A 20,044-nucleotide genomic window follows, 5' to 3' on the forward strand; every position below is an offset into this window, starting at 1 on the left:
GTGTGTTTTTTAAAATAGATATTAGATTGCATCTTGTCTCCCCCATTAGACTGTAAGCTTTCTGTCATCAAGGACTGTCTTTTGCCTTTTTTGTATCCTAAGCATGTAGCAGAGTGCCCAAAACATAATAAGTGGTTAATAAGGTTTTTTGAATGAATGGATGAACAATAACCAACTTGTTACAAGCCCTCATCACCTCAAATAGAGACCACTTCAATACTTTTCTGGTGGGTGCCCCTACTTCAAGTTTCTCCCTATTCCAATCTATTTTATACTTAGCTGCTAAAGTGATTTTCTGAAAAGGCAAGTTTGGCCCTGTTATCCTCCCACATATATCTTTTTAAAAAAATTCCGGTTGCTCTAAAATAAAAAAAAAAATCTAGAGTAAATATAATATCATCTATTGGACTTTTAAAGTTTACCACAATCCGTCCCTTTTTAACTATTCAATAATTTTATACTTTGTCCTACTCAATGCATAATACATTTAATGACACTGGCATTCTCATCAGTTTTTCACCCATAATACTTTCTCTGGACTTTTTACTGGCCCAGTTCAGTAGTTCTTTTCTCCCATTCTCTAATTCCCTCAACTAGAAATTATTTCTATTGCCCTAGTTTGTATTCTCTCTGTTTTACTTGGCTGATATACTTATTATACAAAAAATCACATTATACTATTTTTTTTTACCATCATCCTTGTTAGATGGTAAACTAAGGCACAGTAGTGCGATCCTTTTAAACTTTTGTATCCCAAATGGTGAGCATTGTGAGCTGAAAATTTTACGTTCTAAGTATTTATTATTTATTCTAGTTCTTACTGGATGTAGAAGTTGGATTAAACTACATAAATAATAATTTCTCTAATTTCCTGTGTATAAACGATTTTTTTTTTCTAAATTCAAGATTTGTCAAGGCATCATGAGGAAAAATGTAGTATGAGAATGATAGTATCTCAAAATAACTCTTCCTAATGGCTTGGAATCAGGGAAATTTTCTGTAAAATTTTTGTTGAGGTAGTACAAACATAGCATTGTATTACTGAATATTCAGTGTGTCCTCATTCTATCCCATACTATGGCAATATTTTGCGATTGCATTCTGCTTCATAAGCCTTTTTTTTTTCTTTTAGATATGTGAGTCTTTTACTTTTACCTGTGAGAAGCCAGGTGCAAGGTATCATTTGCTTCATCTTCAGTGAAATCAGGATTCCAATCCATTTCTCACACAATTCTACACCATGACACTGAATTGGTTTCCATCCTCTACCCCATCCCTGGTTTTCAGTTCACGTTCCTGTGAATTTATATATATGTATATATACATATATATATGTATATATATACATACATATATACATATATATGTATGTATATATACATATATATGTATATATATATATATATATATATATATATACATATTTGTACTTCAAAGTATACATAAATATTTCCGCATTAAAATGTAAGCTTTTTGAGAATTTTCTTCCTAATTTATTTTATCTCCAGTACTTAACAAAGTGTCTGGCAGATCATAACTCAGCAAATTATTGATTTATATCTATTTTTATCCTATATTTTAATTCTCTCAAAGTCCATAATAGACTATTCATTGCAAAGCTCTAGCCTTACTTCTGACTATGATTTGTGCAGCTGATTATTGACACTCACATAGATGAATTCTTATCACGATTACTATAATACTCTGATTATGAAAGGTATGTCACCTTTTTAAAAATATGCAGATTTCAAATTTGTGATTTAGAGTTTTCCTTCTGTAAGAGGGAATTATAGAAAGGATATAATTGGATATAATATACCATATAATAAAAGGTAGAAGAGCGTGAAGACACATTTTATATAAAAAGGAATGCTTAGCTGAAGGAATAACATAGGACACTGTGTGTCTGAGAAGTCTAAGGCCTTCTGCAAAAATCAATTATTTTAGTACAAGTATATGTAATTTAAATTCACTATGATTACGTAATCACTTATTTTTCAAGTGCCTACTACTTGTCAGTCATGGAGCTGAACACTAAGTAGGAAAAATACATTTTAAAAAATAACAATTGTTGCCCTTGAGGGCCTTCCATTATTCCAGTACCTACCAAACAAGGAAAAGTTGTCTTCCCTGTCCTTAAGATGAAAAGCTCCAACTTAGCAGTAGCTTGATTTTGAACTATTAAATGAGTGGTTTGGAGTTTTGTAATAACATTACCTAGGGACTTATAAGCATATTATCTGCAATCTTGTCCAACTCCAAATTGTTAAAAAGCAGTTAATTTTTTTCTCCCTCCTTCCACTATCATTCAGTCTTTATATCTTCATTGACAGGGACTTTTATGATAGCTGAGTCATGTCAATTCTAAAATATCTGGTAGCTTGCCTGCTCAGTCATCCAGAATATTTTGAATAATAATAATAAGTCAAACGATGCAAAGTAGGAATAGCAGAGAGAAATACAATGCAACAATTTGTTTCCTACCAGGTCTCACTTGAAACCTTTCATTCCCTTTCAGTATCTGTACCTTTTAATGATTTCTGTTACATAAACACGGTGGCCCTTACTCAACGTAAGACTTATGCACTATTGCTATTATTAGGTCCATTTCCTCAGCATCTTCTACATAATCAAGCATACCCACCCTCCCAGGTGATACATGTCAATAGAATAATGGGAAAAATACTGATCCCTCAACAGTTTTCAAAATGATGTAATAAATTTCCCTCAAATGATGACGCTCATGTTTCTATAAGGCAAGAATTCTTTCTATATTTGGGGGGGCAAAAATCTACCAAGAAGATGAGATACCAATTATGCCACTGAGGGACTCACCTTTTGAGTGTCATGCCATGTCACTAATGTAAAAATAATTTTTGATTGCAGCATCGATACTTCCTGAAAGTTGTGCATTTGCAAAAATATGTCGCGTTTTTCTTTTCCTCTATGATGGTTTGATCACTGGGCATATTTTGGGACAGGAACAAAAGGGTTTATTTTCTTTACACAATGAGAGAGACAAAGAGAGAACAGATTTTGAATAAGTATGATTTAAATGAAATGACAGTCATTATCTCATTGGTACTTGTGATAATGAGGATGGGAATTATTTGCCTAGGGAACCCAACAGCACTACTGTTAACTTTTGCCTGTATTCAAATGATTCTGCATACACCATTGCTATAGTTTTCTTCTCCCAGACTTAGGGATAGGAACAAGGACTTGATATGAGGTTTAATTAGTAGAGAGAATTATCAGATGATTAAACTTACTCTGTCAATGTAGGTCAGTGCATTCTTTGAAATTTATAGCCTTAGAAAGCTACCTAGAACTCTAAAAAATTAAGTGACTTGTCCAAGGACACACAGTCAGAGGGAAATTCTTCCTGATTTCCAGACTGACTCTCAATCCACTACACCATCATAGTTTCACCTTAATAAGAGAATTTCCTTCTTCACCTTCTTTGGTATTAACGTCTTCTCAGGGAATTTGGCAATTTTACACAGCATAACATGGGTTGATGGTACATATTTTAAGCTCCTTAAAAAACTCTATAAACCCTAAAGTTCTATTTGTTAAGAACCATTTCTTGGTCTTTGAATCACCATGATAGTAATAGAGAAGCATATGTGAGGTTAAAATATAATTTATCTGTCATGTCTCACAAATATTTAGCAAAAATTTGATATTAAATCACAGCATCAGGTTTATTTATCAGAATCAGATGATTATTGGACTTGGAAAGAACCTTGAAGATCCTCTTGTAATATCTTGCCAGTTTACAGATGAGAGAACAGGCCCAGAGAAGTCAAATTATTTTCCTGAGGACATATTAGTAGAAAGAAATCTATTAGATTTCTGATTCTTTGACTCCAAAGAAGTCCACTATACCATGTTACCTTCCTAATGAAAATAAAGGATATCAAGTTCTATGAATTCCCAATACAAATTTGCCAGGAATTTAGTGATACAGATTTCCCAATAGTGTCAACAAAGTAAAAGCATAATATGCACATGGAAACAGGAGTAATGGTATAATTATTTAATGAATAGTTATATTAAGACAGATGGGATATTGGTATGTAGCACAAGGGCAAAATGAGCATCATAGTACTTTTAATGGACAGATCTTCAAATAAGACACTAGTTAATTGGTAAGGACCTAATATTTTTAATCAGATGATTTATTTTGAACCCTGGCTTAATCACTCTATGAACTTAGATAAATCATTTTACTTATTTGAGCTGTAATTTCTTTATATGTAAAAAAGACATAATAATATTTGCTCTACATTCCTCCCATGGTTGTAATGATGAAAGTGTTTTTCTTTTAAACCATCTAGTGTGGCTAAATGTGAGTTACTTTATAATTTTATAATAACTGATACCCTTAGTGTTAATATACCGTATGACATGTAAAAAAAGTGAACAGATCACATCGTCTAAAACATTAAAAGTACTATTTAATGAAAGGCATCTTCAGTCTCTCCAAGGAACACATTTCCAAGAAATCAATTTGATGAGGAAAAAAATATTTGATCACAGTGGAATTTCACAGGAGCTCTGTAGGACACATTGAAAATAGGTATGAGTTACCTGTTGTTGTCAAAGTAACAGCCACTTTAGATATTCTGTAGGAAAGATCCTTCCAGGCTATCCTTGGGCACTCCACAGGTGTTAACCAATGTGACATGTTTTGCTGTGTATATGCTTTGGGGATGCTATTCTTAGGAGGGCTAATCAATATATTAGCTTGCATAGAATGATATCACTTTCAGAGTAAGTTGTGAGAACAGATGATCACCTCATTGTCTTTTCATCTCTCCTGCAAGTAAGTAATGAAAATAAGACTTAGCACCTATACTTGAGAATTAATAAAAATCACAGAAAACAATAAGGATTGAGAACTAGACTTACAGAAAAAAATAGAAAAAATAATATAAATTCACCTTTTTTTTGCATCTCCTTTTTTGGACATTATAGAAGTATATATGGAATTGCTCAGACTAGTGCTTCAGAAAGGTTCCTGTGACTCTATTTCATTTGGGAGATTGAAGTGGGTTGTTATAGTTTTGACTAATACAAGGATATGAGTCATTAACAAATGAGAGTGTCATCAATAAGTATCACAAAATGGATGCAAATATAAGTTAATTTATTTTGGAGGCAGACACTTATCTTTGCACAAATCTGTCATTCAATCATCCAATAATTATTGAACACATATGATTTTACCATATTTGATTAAAAACTTTTTTTAAATTATCCAAAATTTAAATAAAAAATAGGTTCCATGCCCTCATATATTTTAGAGTATAGCTGGAGAGAGATGGATAACACATTTGAATATATGAAGCAGTAGTAAGTAATATGAGGCAACAATATTTAAATGCTCAATGGTGCAGAGTATGTGTTAGGAGACTTTAAGGAAGAAGAAAAAATAAGTAGAAAAAGATTCATTCACTACATGCGTAATGGATTCATGCAGGAGATGGAAACTGAATTGAACTTCAAAGGATAGGTAAGTTTTGAACAGATAAAGAACACCATAAACAAAGAATAATATGTATTAAACTATGTGTGTAGAAACTATCATAATGTGTTTGTTAAAAAGGAAAGAGAGGCATCATTGAATTTTTTGTTCTCATTAAAGTGATTGATAGTTCTGCTGTGTACATGGTATTTTTTTATTTTCATATTATGCATTTAAATCTAAAGTACATTCAAATATAATGAAAAAGACAAAAAAGTGACTGATGGAAATCAATCTGCTTGCATATTGATTACACAGAAGATAATTTAGCAGTGTAGGTGCATGTGTTGATATAAAAATGTGCTCAAAGCTATCTTATCTACATTATTAACTTAGCTTATCTATTTTACTGTAGCATATTGCTGATACTAACATGAAATCTTAAGAGATCCATTTGAATTGCCATTCCATTACTCATTACGTTGTAAAGCTATGGTTCTAATAGTGTTCACTGTGTTATACACTAGTATCACTTATTTTAATGGCATATTTTAATTTTAAAAGTGTTACAAATTTCCCTTCCCTATAAATATCAGAATTTGAACACTTTGTTATTGTCATATTATCTGTCACTCAGTATTGTTTTCTCCTACAAAGACTGAATTCGGTAAAATCTGAGTTTTATTTGCATATTAACTTCCACTTCTTGATAGGACCAGAAGTGAGTTCACTTTAGACTTAAATCAAACAAATCTGTCACATAATAATGAATTAAGTGTGCAAATCGTGTTAGACATGGTGAAAGAATAAAAAGCACATTAACTGTTGCAGCTTCTTCAATGGGTTAAAAATAACAGTTCTTCGTTAAAATTTCAGAATTTTCTTGAAAGTGCTTGTTAGTGAATTTTATATTCTGTAATGAAAATTATATTACTACTTTAAACCAATAGAGATCCAAACATCTACTGGTGGGATCAGCAAAGAGTAAAACTGCAAAAAAATAATATCCAGGCTTTTATGTCACCAAAACCTCAAAATAGAAATCTTAACTAGTCCATCATTCACTGCTTCTTTCGTTTATGTATGTATTTTTTCACTATGTATTTATTTAGTAATTCAAAAAAGTTTTAGATTTATACAATTCTCTTAGTATATATCTAAAGTATGTGGGGAAATACATTCATAACTAAAACTGAAGGCTTTCTATAGGGTCTATTCACATAAATATTAAAAAAATCAAAAATACTGATCAAAGCAAACCAGGCATAATTTCTCTGAAGGAGGAATTCATTTTCCCTCCATTATTAGATGGAAAGAAATATTAAAATTGGATCTAACTGTAGAATAGAAGTCCTATCCTTTTCCTATTTGAAAATATCACCAATAAACCTATCTGCAAACTTCTCAGTTTCTGTGAAGAACAATTTCAGATTTTCTTGCATGGATGATTAAAGACTCATCATCATTCACTCTACTCCCTTCTCAAACACTATATAAAATTGATTAGAAATTCATTCCATTCTTTTTTTCAATATTTTGTTTGTTTTCAGTGTTCTGTAACCAATTCCTTATATCTTAGATTTTCCTCTCCTTCACTCTCTTCCCTCCTACTGTCCCCCTCCCTCCCTGAGATGGCATATAGTTTTATATAGGTTCCACACATACATTTCTATTAAATACATTTTCGGCTTAGTCATGTAACATAGAAGAAAAAAAAAGAATGGGAGAAATCATGAAACAAACCAAAACATAACACAAAAGAAAATTATTTCCTTCATTCTGAAATCGAATTTCATAGCTGTTTCCCTGGATGGGGAAGGCATTTTGCCTTAAGAGATCATTTTGAATTATTTAAGTCCTTGTATTGAAATCAATTACTAAGTCTGCCAGAAAAATTCCTTGCACGCTGCGGTTATTGCTGTGTACAAAGTTCTCCTAGTTCTGCTCCTTGCACTCAGCATCAGTTCAGGTAAGTCTTTCCAGGCCTCTCTAAAGTCTTCCTGTTCATCATTTTTTACAGCAAAATAGTATTGCATTACATTCATATACCACAATTATTCAACCATTCCCTAATTTGTGGTCAGCCCTTTGATTTCCACTTTTTCACCACCACAAAGAGAGCTTCTATAAAAATTTTTGGGAGGTAAATAAAACTCTGGATAAGGTAGATATGATAGATCTTTGGAGAAAATTAAATGGGAATAGAAAGGAATGTACCTTTTTCTCAGCGGTACATGGAACATTTACAAAAATTGACCATGTACTAGGACATAAAAATCTCACAATCCAGTGCAGAAAGGTAGAGATAATCAATGCATCCTTTTCACATCATAATGCAATAAAAATTACATGTAATCAAAGGCCATGGAAAGAGATACCAAAACTCAGTTGGAAACTAAATTATCTAATTCTAAAGAAGGGTTAGGTTAAAGAAGAAATCATAGAAATAATCAACAATTTCATTCAAGAGAATGACAATAGTGAGACAACATACCAAAACTTATGGGATACTGCAAAAGCAGTTATTAGGGGAAGTTTTATATCTCTAAATGCTTACATAAATAAAATAGAGAAAGAGGAGATCAGTGACTTAGGCTTGCAGTTGAAAAAGCTAGAAAAAGAAGAAATTGTAAATCCCCAAGTAAATACCAAATTAGAAATACTGAAAACCAAAGGAGAGATTAATAAAATTGAAATTAAGAAAGCTATTGAATTAATAAATAAAACCAATAGTTGGTTTTATGAAAAAACTAATAAAATTGATAAACCTTTGGTCAATCTGATTAAAAAAAAGAAAGAAGAAAACCAAATTACTAATATTAAAAATGAAAGGGGTGAACTCACCTCCAATGAGGAGGAAATTAAAAGAATAATTAGAAACTACTTTGCCCAACTTTATGCCCACAAATTCGATAATCTGAACGAGATGGATGAATATTTTAAAAAATACAAATTTCCCAGATTAACAGAAGAGGAAGTTGAATACTTAAACAACCCCATCTCAGAAAAAGAAATTGAACAAGCCATCAATGAACTCCCTAGGAAAAAATCTCCAGGGCCAGATGGATTCACAAGTGAGTTCTATCAAACATTTAAAGAACAGTTAATTCCAATACTACATACACTATTTTTGAAAATTGGGGAAGAAGGAGTCCTCCCAAATTCTTTCTATGATACAAATATGGTTTTGATACCCAAACCAGGAAGAGACAAAACAGAGAAAGAAAATCATAGACCAATTTCCCTAATGAATATAGATGCAAAAAATTTAAATAAGATTTTAGCAAAACGAATACAGCATCTTATCACGAGATTAATACATTATGATCAGGTAGGATTCATACCAGGACTACAGGGCTGGTTCAATATTAGGAAAACTATTAGCATTATCGATCACATCAACAACAAAGCTAACAAAAACCACATGATTATCTCAATAGATGCAGAAAAAGCTTTTGACAAAATACAACATCCATTCCTACTAAAAACATTGGAGAACGTAGGAATAAAGGGAACTTTCCATAAAATAATAAGCAGTATCTATCTAAAACCTTCAGCAAGCATTATACGCAATGGGGATCAGCTAGATGCATTCCCAACAAGATCAGGGGTGAAACAAGGTTGTCCATTATCACCACTATTATTCAATATGGTACTAGAAATGTTAGCTGTAGCAATTAGACAAGAGAAAGATATTCAAGGAATAAGAATAGCCAAAGAAGAAACTAAGTTATCACTCTTTGCAGATGATATGATGATTTACCTAGAGAATCCCAGAGATTCAAGTAAAAAATTACTTGAATTAGTAAACAACTTTGGCAAAGTTGCAGGTTTGCAAAATAAACCCACACAAATCTTCTGCATTCCTATATATTAGCAACAAAGTCCAACAGCAAGAGATAGAAAGAGAAATCCCATTTAAAGCTAGGGTAGACAGTATAAAATACTTAGGAGTCTACCTGCCAAAAAAAACCCAGGAATTATATGATCACAATTACAAGACACTTTTTGCACAAATAAAGTCAGATTTAAGTAAGTGGAAAAACATTAGTTGCTCATGGGTAGGCCGTGCCAATATAATAAAAATGACAATTCTACCCAAATTAATATACTTATTTAGTGCCATACCAACTAAACTATCAGACAATTACTTTCTAGAGCTGGATAAAATAATATCAAAATTCATTTGTAAAAACAAAAGGTCCAGAATATCAAAGGGACTAATGAAAAGAAATGCTTGGGAAGGTGGCCTAGTGCTACCCGACCTCAAACTGTACTATAAAGCAGCAATTATCAAAACCACTTGGTATTGGCTAAGAAACAGAGAGGTAGACAAGTGGAATAGACTTGGCACTCAAGATGCAGTAGGCAAGGAATATAGCAACCTTCTGTTTGATAAACCCAAGGACCCCAGCTTCTGGGATAAGAACTCATTGTTTGACTAAAATTGCTGGGAAAACTGGATAACAGGGTGGCTGAAATTAGGCATAGACCCATACCTGACACCGTACACAAGAATAAAGTCCAAATGTGTACATGATTTAGGTATAAAGATTGATACCATGAATAAACTGGAGAAGCAAGGAATAGTGTATTTATCAGATCTATGGAGAAGGGAAGAATTCTTTACTAAAGGAGAGATAGAAAGCATTATGAAATGCAAAATGGATAACTTTGATTACATTAAACTGAGAAGTTTTTGCACAACCAAACCCAATGCAACCAAAATCCGGAGGGATGTAGTAAATTGGGAAAGAATTTTTACAGCTAAGCTCGGGGATAAAGGCCTCATTTCTAGAATATATAGAGAACTGACCCAAATGTATAATCATCCAAGTCATTCCCCAATTGATAAATGGTCAAAGGATATGAACAGGCAATTTTCAGAGGAAGAAATTAAAGATATCTATAATCATAAGAAAAAATGCTCTAAATCACTATTGGTTAGAGAGATGCAAATCAAAACAACTCTGAGGTATCAAATCACACCTAAAAGATTGGCAAACATGACAGAACAAGAAAATGATAAATGCTGGAGAGGATGTGGGAGAGTTGGAACACTAATTCATTGTTGGTGGAGCTGCGAGCGCATCCAACCATTCTGGAGAGCAATTTGGAACTATGCCCAAAGGGCTACAAAAATGTGCATACCATTTGACCCAGCAATATCTCTACTAGGCCTATATCCCCCAGAGATCATAAAAATGGGAAAGGGTCCCACATGTACAAAAATATTTATAGCAACACTCTATGTAGTTGCCAAAAACTGGAAGTCAAGGGGATGTCCATCAATTGGGGAATGGCTGAATAAATTATGGTATATGAATGTAATGGAGTACTATTGTGCCATAAGAAATGATGAAGAAGAAGACTTCAGAGAGGCCTGGAAGGACTTATATGACCTGATGCTGAGTGAAAGGAGCAGAACCAGGAGAACTTTATGCACAGCAACGACCACAGTGTGTGAGAGTTTTTTCTGGTAGACTTAGATTTTTGTAATAACACAAGAACTTCTTACAAAAAAAAAAAAATCCCAATGGTGGATCTCAAGGCAAAATGCCTTCCACACTCAGAGAGAGAAATATGGAAGTCACTCACATAATGTAGCAGATCATGTTTGTGTATGTGTACGTGTTTGTGTATCATGTTCTGATTTGTTATACGATTTCTTTCATTTATCTTAGTCTGACTACATAGCATGACTATAGTGAAAATATACTCAATAGGAAAGTATATGTAGAATCTATACAGAATTGTATGCAGTCGTGGGGAGGGAAGGGGGTAGTGGGGGGTAGGTGGAGGGGGATAAAATCGCAATTGTATGGCAATGATTGTTAAACATTACAAAATAAAAATAAAAAATAAAAAATAATTTTTTGCACATGTGGGATCCTTTTCCATTTTTATGATTTCTTGGGTGTACAGTCCTAGAAGGAATATTGCTGGGTCAAAGGGTATGCACAATTTTGGAGCCATTTGGTTCTAGCTCCAAATTGCTCTCCAGAATGGTTGGATCAACTCACAGCTCCACTAACAATGAATTAGTTTATCAACTCTCCCAAAACTTTTCCAACATTTATCATCTTCCTGTTTTGTCATGTTATCCAATCTGATAAATGTGATGTGGTATCTCAGAGTTGCTTTGATTTGCATCTCTGTAATCATTAGTGATTTAGAGCATTTTTTCATATGACTAGAGATAGATTTAATTTCTTCCCCTGAAATCTGCCTGTTCATATCTTTGACCATTTTTCAGTTGGGAAATGACTTGTATTCTTGTACATTTGACTGAGTTCTCTATATATTTTAGAAATGAGGCCTTTAACAGTAGTTGCAAAAATTCTTTGCCAGTTTTCTGCTTCCCTCTTAATCTTAGTTGCATTGGGATTGATTGTGCAAAAACTTTTTAGTTTAATGTAATCAAAATTTTCCATTTTGTACTTCATAGTGCTTAATATCTCTTTTTATGTCAAAAATTCTTCCCTTCACAAATCTGATAAATACACTATTCCTTGTTCAAATACTTCATTTATAATATTAGTCTTTATACCTAGATCATGTACCAATTTGGACTTTATTCTTGTGTACAGTGTCAGGCATTGGTCTATGCCTACTTTCTCCCACACTGTCATCCAGTTTCTCAAACAATATTTGTTGAACAATGAGTACTTATCCCAGAAGCTGGGGTCTCAAACAGTGGATTGCTATATTTATTAACTACAGTGTCTTGAGTAGCTAATCAATTCCACTGGTCTACTCTTGTGCTTCTTAGTCAGTACCAAGCGATTTTGACAATTGCTGCTTTAAAAGTCAATGTGAAATATGGTAGAGCTAGGCCAGCTTCCCTAGCATTTGTTTTCATTGGTTTCTTCGATATTCTGGACCTTTTGTTCTTCTAGATAAATTTTGGTATTTTTTTTTCTAGTTCTAGAAAACAAATATCTGATAGTTTAAATGGCATGACACTGAACGGGTACATTAATTTAGGTAGAATTTTCATTTTTATTGTATTAGCTCAGCCTACCTATGAGTAACTGATGTTTTTCCACTTACTTAGATCTGATTTTACTTGTGGAAAAAAATATGTTGTTATTGTGCTCATATATTCCATGGATTTGTTTTGGCAGGTAGACTCCCAAATATTTTAAGTGTCTAAGCTAGCTTTAAATGGGGTTTCTCTTTCTTTCTCTTGCTGTTGGACTTTGTTAGTAATATATAGAAATGCAGAAGATTTGTGAGGGTTTGTTTTGTAACCTTCAGCTTTGCTAAAGTTGTGTATTATTTCAAGTATTTTCTTACTAGAATCTCTGGCATTCTCTAAGTATATCATCATATCATCTGAAATGAGTGATAATTAAGATTCTTCTTTGCCTCTTCAAATTTCTTCAATTTCTTCTTTTCTTATTGCTACAGCTAACATTTCTAGTATCATATTGTATAGTAATGGTGATAATGGACATCCTTGTTTCACCACTGATCTTATTGGAAATGAATATAGCTTATCTCATAGCTCCATAATCTTCTTTACAATTTTTGCATATATTTTCATTAGAGAAATTAGAATATAATTTTCTTTCTCTGCTTTGGCTATTCTTAGTTGAGGCATCAAAACTGTATTTTTGTCATAAAAATAGTTTGGGAGGACTCCTTCTTGGCCAATTTTCCAAAATCGTCAATAAAATATTGGAATTGACTGTTTCTTAAAGGTTTGATAGAATTCACTTCTGAATCCCATCTGACCCTGGAGATTTTTCCTAGGGAGTTCATTGATGATTTGTTTAATTTCTTTTCCTGAAATTAGGTTATTTAAGTATGCAACTTCCTCTTCTGTTAATCTGAGCCACTTACATCTTTTAAAAGAACTATTCATCTTTTTTAGATTGTTGAGTTTATGGGCATAAAATAGAGAAAAGAAGTTGCTAATTACTGCTTTATGTTCCTCCTCATTGGAGGTGAGGTCACCCTTCTCATTTTTCATATTGGTAATTTGATTTTCTTCTTTCTTTTATTTTAATCAAATTAATGAAAGTTTTATCAATTTTATTGTTTTTTTACATAAAACCAACTCAGTTTTATTTATTAGTTAAATAGTTTTCTCATATTCAATTTTATTAATCTCTCCTTTGGTTTTCAGTATTTCTAATTTGGTATTTATCTGAGGATTTTCAATTTGTTCTTTTTCTAGCTTTTTCAGCTGCATGCCCAATTCATTGATATCCTCCTTGTCTATTTTATTCGTGTAGGCACTCAAAGATATACTAGTGCTTCCCCTCAGAACTGCTTTTACAGTATCCCATAAGATTTGGAGGTTGTCTCATTATTGTCATTCTCTTGTAAGAAATTGTTGATTGTTTCTATGCTTTGTTGTTTAACCTACTCATTCTTTAGGATTAGATTATTTAGCTTCCAATTAATTTTTGGTCTATCTTTCTATGGACTTTTATGACATCTAATTTTTTACTGCATTATAGTCTCAGAAGGATGCATTGACAATATCTGCTTTTCTGCACTGGATTGTGAGGTTTTATGCCCTAGTACATGTTCAGTTTTTGTATGTGTGCCATGTACTGCTGAGAAAAACGTATATTCTATTCTATCCGCGTTCAATTTTCTCTGAACGTCTGTCACATCTACCTTATCCAGAGTTCTATTCACCCCCTTAAATTATTTCTTCTTTATTTTGGGTATAGATTTATCAAGTTCAGAGAGAGGGAAGTTGAGGTCCCCCACCAGTGTAGTTTTTCTGTCTATTTCTTCCTGTAACTCCCTTAGCTTCACCTCTAAGGATTTGATGCTATATCACTTAAAGCATATGTGTAGCAATGATATTGTTTCATGTCTATGGTGCCTTTTAGCAGGATTTAGTTTTCTTCCTTATCTTTTTTGATTAGATCTATTTTGGATCTTACTTTTTCTGAGATTAAGATTGCTACCCTGGCTTTTTTACATCAAATGAAGCACAGAATATTCTGCTCCAACTTTTTACTTTTAACCTGCAGGTATCCCCTCATTTCAAATGTGTTTCTTGTAAACAACAGAGCGTTGTATTATGATTTTTAATCCATTCTGCTATCCATCTCTGTTTTATTGGAGAGTTCATTCCATTAACATGCAGTTATGATTACAATCTGTGTCTTTCCCTCCGTCTTCTTTCCCACTTTTTTACTTTTAGTTCTGCCTTCTCCCTTCCCATCCACAAGAGAATTTTAATTTTTGACCACCACCTCCCACAGTCTTCCCTTCTTTCTTTCAGCTCCTCTCCTTTTTAATCCCCATTACCCTTACTATTTGTTCCCTCCCTTTTAACTTCTCCTCCCCTTTCTTTCCCTCTTCCCCTACTACTGCCTATAGAACTAGTTAGATTTATATACTTAATTAAGTTTGTTTTTCTCCCCTGGAAACAAATCAGATTTGTTTGGGATACCTCTCAAACAATACTCATGTCCCTCCCCTCTTTCCCTCTGTGGTAATATAATTTTGTATATCTTCCTGTGATCTAATTTGTCATTTTCTGCCTCCTTCTTTTCACATCTCCTGTTAAAATCCCTTCACACCCTTAAATCACATTTTTGTCATCACATCATTCAATTTATTACTGTTCCCTCTATCTATGTGTATTTCCTTTATATTTCATAATAAATATACAATTCTCAAGAATAACAAGTATAATCTTCCCTTATAGGGATGTAAACTGTTTGCCCATATTCAGTAACAGATTATCTTTTCCTCTGACTCTCTTGAGACCTGTGTTTGAAGATCGAATTTTCTATTGAGTTCTGGGCTTTTCAACAGGAAGATCTGGAATTCCCTTATTTCATTGAATTTCCAACTCTTTGCCTGAAATATTATGCTTAACTTTACTGGGTAATTGATCCTTGCCTGTAGTACCAGCTCTTTGGCTTAAGGAATATTCCTATTCCTTGATCTTTTAATGTAGAAACTGCAAGGTCCTGTGTGATCCTGACTGTAGCTCCTCATTATTTGAATGTTTTCTTTCTGACTGCCTGTAGTGTTTTCTCCTTCACTTGATAGTACTGGAATTTGGCAATGATATTCCTAGGTGTTTTTAGTTTGTGATCCCTTTCGGTAGGTGAATGGTGCATTCTTTCGATGATTACTTCACCCTCTGGATTTAGGCCTTCTGGGCAGTTTTCTTTGATGATTTCTTGGAAGATATTTTCTAGGATCTTTTTTCATGATGTCTTTCTGGTAGATCAGTTTTTCTTAGATTTTCTCTCCTGGATCTTTTTTCCAATTCAGTTGCTTTTCCTATTAGATATTTTCCATTTTCTTCTATCTTTTCATTCTTTAGATTTTGGTTGATTGATTCTTGATGTCTCATGGAGTAGTTGGCTTCTAGTTGCTGAATTCTAATTTCTATCAAATAGTTTTCTTCACTTAACTTTTGCATGCCCTTTTCCATCTGTCTAATTATTCTTTTTAAAAAACTATTTTCTCCAGTTAGTTTTTGTGTTTCCTTTTCTATTTGTCCAATTTTGCCAGTTAGGCTTTCTGCTTCCCTTTCAATTTGTCAGATTTTTCTTTTCAAGGAACTGTTCTCTTCAGTTAATTTTTTTTTCCATACTTTTAAAATCATTGACCAGTTTTTCTCCTATTTCTCTACTTAGACTTTCAAAATTCTTCTTCAGCTCTCTCAAGCATGTTCTTTGTGCTTGAGAGACCAGTTCATAGTCCTTTCTGATGTTCCAGATGGAAGCATAATCTCAATGTTTACAGCTTTGATATTTGTCTTTTGGTCCTTGTCCCCATAGAGAGATTCTATCATCTTTTCTTTCCTACTTTGCTTATTACTTGTAATGATGAGACCCTGGGTGTTGTGTCCTTTGGTTCTCTGAGCTAGAAGCTAAAGAACCTCGTGCTGATTTGGCTGGTTTGACAAAGCAGAGACCAGGTGAAGTCTTTTGGTGTTTCCTCGGATTTGTCTTGGTGGTAGCTTCTTAAGTGTGGGAGAGGGATGTTCTGTCCATAGGAAGCCTGCTCAGATGAAGTACAGCAAAGGCAAACTCAGCAGTTGGTGTTCCTGGCTGTCCTAGTGTCATCCTGTTTCTCCTGGGCTGCTGCAACATGTCTGGGGTCGTGGTGTTGGTGGTTGCAAGACTCCACCCCTCTGGACCTCTTGATCTCCTCCTGGTTCACTGAGGTGGGGATGTATGGGGCAGCCCTAGTCCTCTGCTGCAGCAAGAGAAATCCTCCTTAGCATTTTTCCTAGTTTCATATGCTAAGAGACTGTTTGCACCTTACACTGATTCTACTGTTCCAGGATTTTTCCAGGGAAATATTTTATGGTTCTTTCAGTGTCAATAAGGGGAGGGCAAGAGAGCATTTCCTGATCACTCGATCATTTTTGCTCCTGGAATTTGAAGTAGGTGACTTACAGACATTTAATCTTCTGGCTGATAGTCTCAGGAGCAGCTGCTGCAGATAACTGGGTCTCTGAGGCTCTCACTCACTTGGTTCCACTGGACTCCTGTCGGGCTGTTATGCCCAGGATTGCACAATGATGCTGCTGCCTCAGATGACCTCAGGGCTTCCTGCTCAGTGCTGCTGAGGCAGGAACATGCTGCACTGTGCTTTGTGTTCCTCCACCTCCACATAATAAAATCTTCCCGTCCCAAATCTTCTTTGCTCCCTTATGTAAGTTTATATGGGCAGAACTTTTATTTCGAGCACTGGAGACTTTCCAAATAGCATGTGCATATGTGCCATGTACCACATTAATAATCTGATGAAACATATCAACTTTTCCTCTGAATTATGGTTATTTTTAAATGTGCATAGTGCAATACATAGTATTCCAAAATAAATACATTTTATTGAATTAATATTATCCAACTATATCTTTAAAAGAAAAAAAAAAACACATTCTCATATCCTAAATTAGACACCATGACTTAAATTATTGCAATGACCTAACAATTACTTGCACACTTCCAGTATCTTCTCTTTAATTGTGTAAACATCTGCCTGAGTAATCTCTCTAAAGTTCAGTTCTGACCTTTCCACTACCTTGCTTACCAACCTACTGGATCTATCTGTCTCAAAAAATAAATCCTTAGCTCATGTAAGATCACTGTGGCCAGGAAACTACCTATCCTTGTAGTCTTATTTCATAGTTTACATTTGAGCCAAATTGTCCTTTTAGCAATTTCCCAAACAAGTTCTTTTTATTTTGTTTTCAGGTTTTGCAAGGGCTCATAACTTCCTATAATTCCTTCCTTTCACAGCTTACTCTATGAGTATTCTATTTTGATCAAATTTCGAATTTTTTTGTTAACTCCTCCTTAAATTATTTCATCATCCTTCCTCAGTTTCTAGTTATCAATGCTCTCACTCTCCTGTAAATACCTAATATTGATTTATGTATAAACAAATTTTGAACCAAGCAGAATGTCAGATTCCTGAGGGAAGGGATAGGTTTTTGTTTTGTTTTTTTTTGACATTGTAATACCAGTATCTCTAACAGGACATTGTATAATGGGCACTTAATAAATGTTTTTTTAACTGAATCAATAGACAATTTATTACTTGTTTTAATACCATTACTATTACCACACTCATCACAATGTCATCACAATAATCGTTATGAAATGTTAATTGATCACCCATTTTGTTTATATACTAATTTAGAAACATTATTACAGCATAAATAATCTTGTTTTCATTTATATAAGAAAAGAGTCAAAAAAGGAAAGAGATTTTATCTCTTTAAAAGTTGAAAAATTAATGAGAAACAATTAAAATGATATATTGAGCTCAATAATTATTAAAACTATATTTTTCCTACATTAATTTGAATTTAAGTTCTAATTTCCCCAGTTTTCTAACGTTGTGCTATGAATGCAGAAATCGTATACAATGGAATATTATCCAATAAGATATGATTTTTTTAACTTAGCAAATGGTGTCTTCCTACAGATCTACAAAATTGTTTTCATTTTTTATTGAACACAATTTCACTAAAATACAATATTGCAATTACAGGCTATGCATGAAAATATCTTTGCATTGTAGAAGTGCCAATGAGTAATCTCCTGTTTGGGTCTATAAACATTTCTGCTCAGCTGTTCAATGCATGTTTACATAAGATCAGATCACCCCCTTCAACAGTATTTCTAAAAGAGCACAGCTCAGGGGAAAAATGAAGAGAGAATGATGAGTGGATAACAAGTCTATTCTTAACAATCTATAATAAAATCATTATATAAGTGTTTATTCTTTCCCCCCCACACACACACATTTGGCATTACAGCAGTTAACTCAAAGAAAGGAAGAAGAAAAATAAGTTTTCAAATATCACTCTCGAAGCTGAGTATGAATGCCTTACAAAGATGCTGAGCTCACAAAAAACAAAAACAAATGCTGTTTTGTTCAGTAGCATTTTTACCACATTTTCAAAGGAATGTCCAAGAAGTTTTATAGAAAGAATGGGCCCAGCCTTTTCATTTCAAATTGTCAGTCTTTGTCAATAACTAAAATATTAATATTTCTCTGTATAAGTAGGAAACGAATGGACAGATGTTGGGACTGGAAGCTCAATTCCGTGTGGACAGTCTCGGGCAGGTAAAAGTGGGACTTCTAAATCTTAGAGTCTTACGAGGCCCTCCATGAACAGCGGGGGTTCGAGAAGGTCAGACCGAGCTAGCTCGGCTAGCTCGGGTATTTCCGCCTCTCCCCCGGAGATACCTGATGGGTGGAGTCTCCCTGCCCTCGAGGTCGTCCCGAATTGGAGCACACCTAGTTACCTAACAGCACGGTATTGAGATGCAAACTGTGTGGCTGAAGATTAAGTAGGATTGAGGAAGCCTAAAAGCTCTCTTAGCACGTGTGGAGCCAAAGAGAAAAGTAGGGCTCCGCTTCTTTTCTTTCCTCTCTCCCCTCCCCCTCTCTCCCCGCTTGTACTTCTACTTCCAATCCCTTAAGCTTAGCCTTCTTAGGAAATCTCCCCCTCTTCGTCCTAAGAAAGAAGACCCCCTGCACTTGTAACCGAAACCCTGTAATAAAGCTCAACCCCTGTTTGACTCTGGAACGTCCTTTCTCTCATACGTGCATCCGGCGTGGCCAGCCGAAGACCTGGACAGGTAAGAAAGACTCGGGTAGCCCAATACAGGCCTCTAGGCTTGGCAGACAGAGATTTTTAAATTACCAATTTTGCTTTTAGGTTAACAATGTGTTACTCCAGAGAGTAACAAACATTCCATTATTGCTACTTACATTGCTACAGAGAGTACAAATTGATTTGCTATCTGTTCACATCGTACAGATTTGAAGATCTAACATGAGAAAGAGTACATGTCCAGTTTTGTCTGTAATCCTCTATATTTAGCTTCCAAAAGAACTGAAAAGAAATTATATAGAAGGAGACATTACCGGCCCCTCCCAGCGTGATTTATTTACTTATTTTTTTTTTCTTTTCTATATAAAGGATCTATCCTCTCACTACTTTTTGAAGAAGCCTATTCAATGAATGGGCATTACCTCATGTTAAATGAGTAACTGAAGAGGCCTTAGCCTAAAAGAAAATCGTCTCCCATTGCACCCTGAGCTGCCTCT

Source organism: Notamacropus eugenii, chromosome 4 (genome assembly GCF_028372415.1).
Source record: "Notamacropus eugenii isolate mMacEug1 chromosome 4, mMacEug1.pri_v2, whole genome shotgun sequence".
Classification (NCBI taxonomy): Eukaryota; Metazoa; Chordata; class Mammalia; order Diprotodontia; family Macropodidae; genus Notamacropus; species Notamacropus eugenii.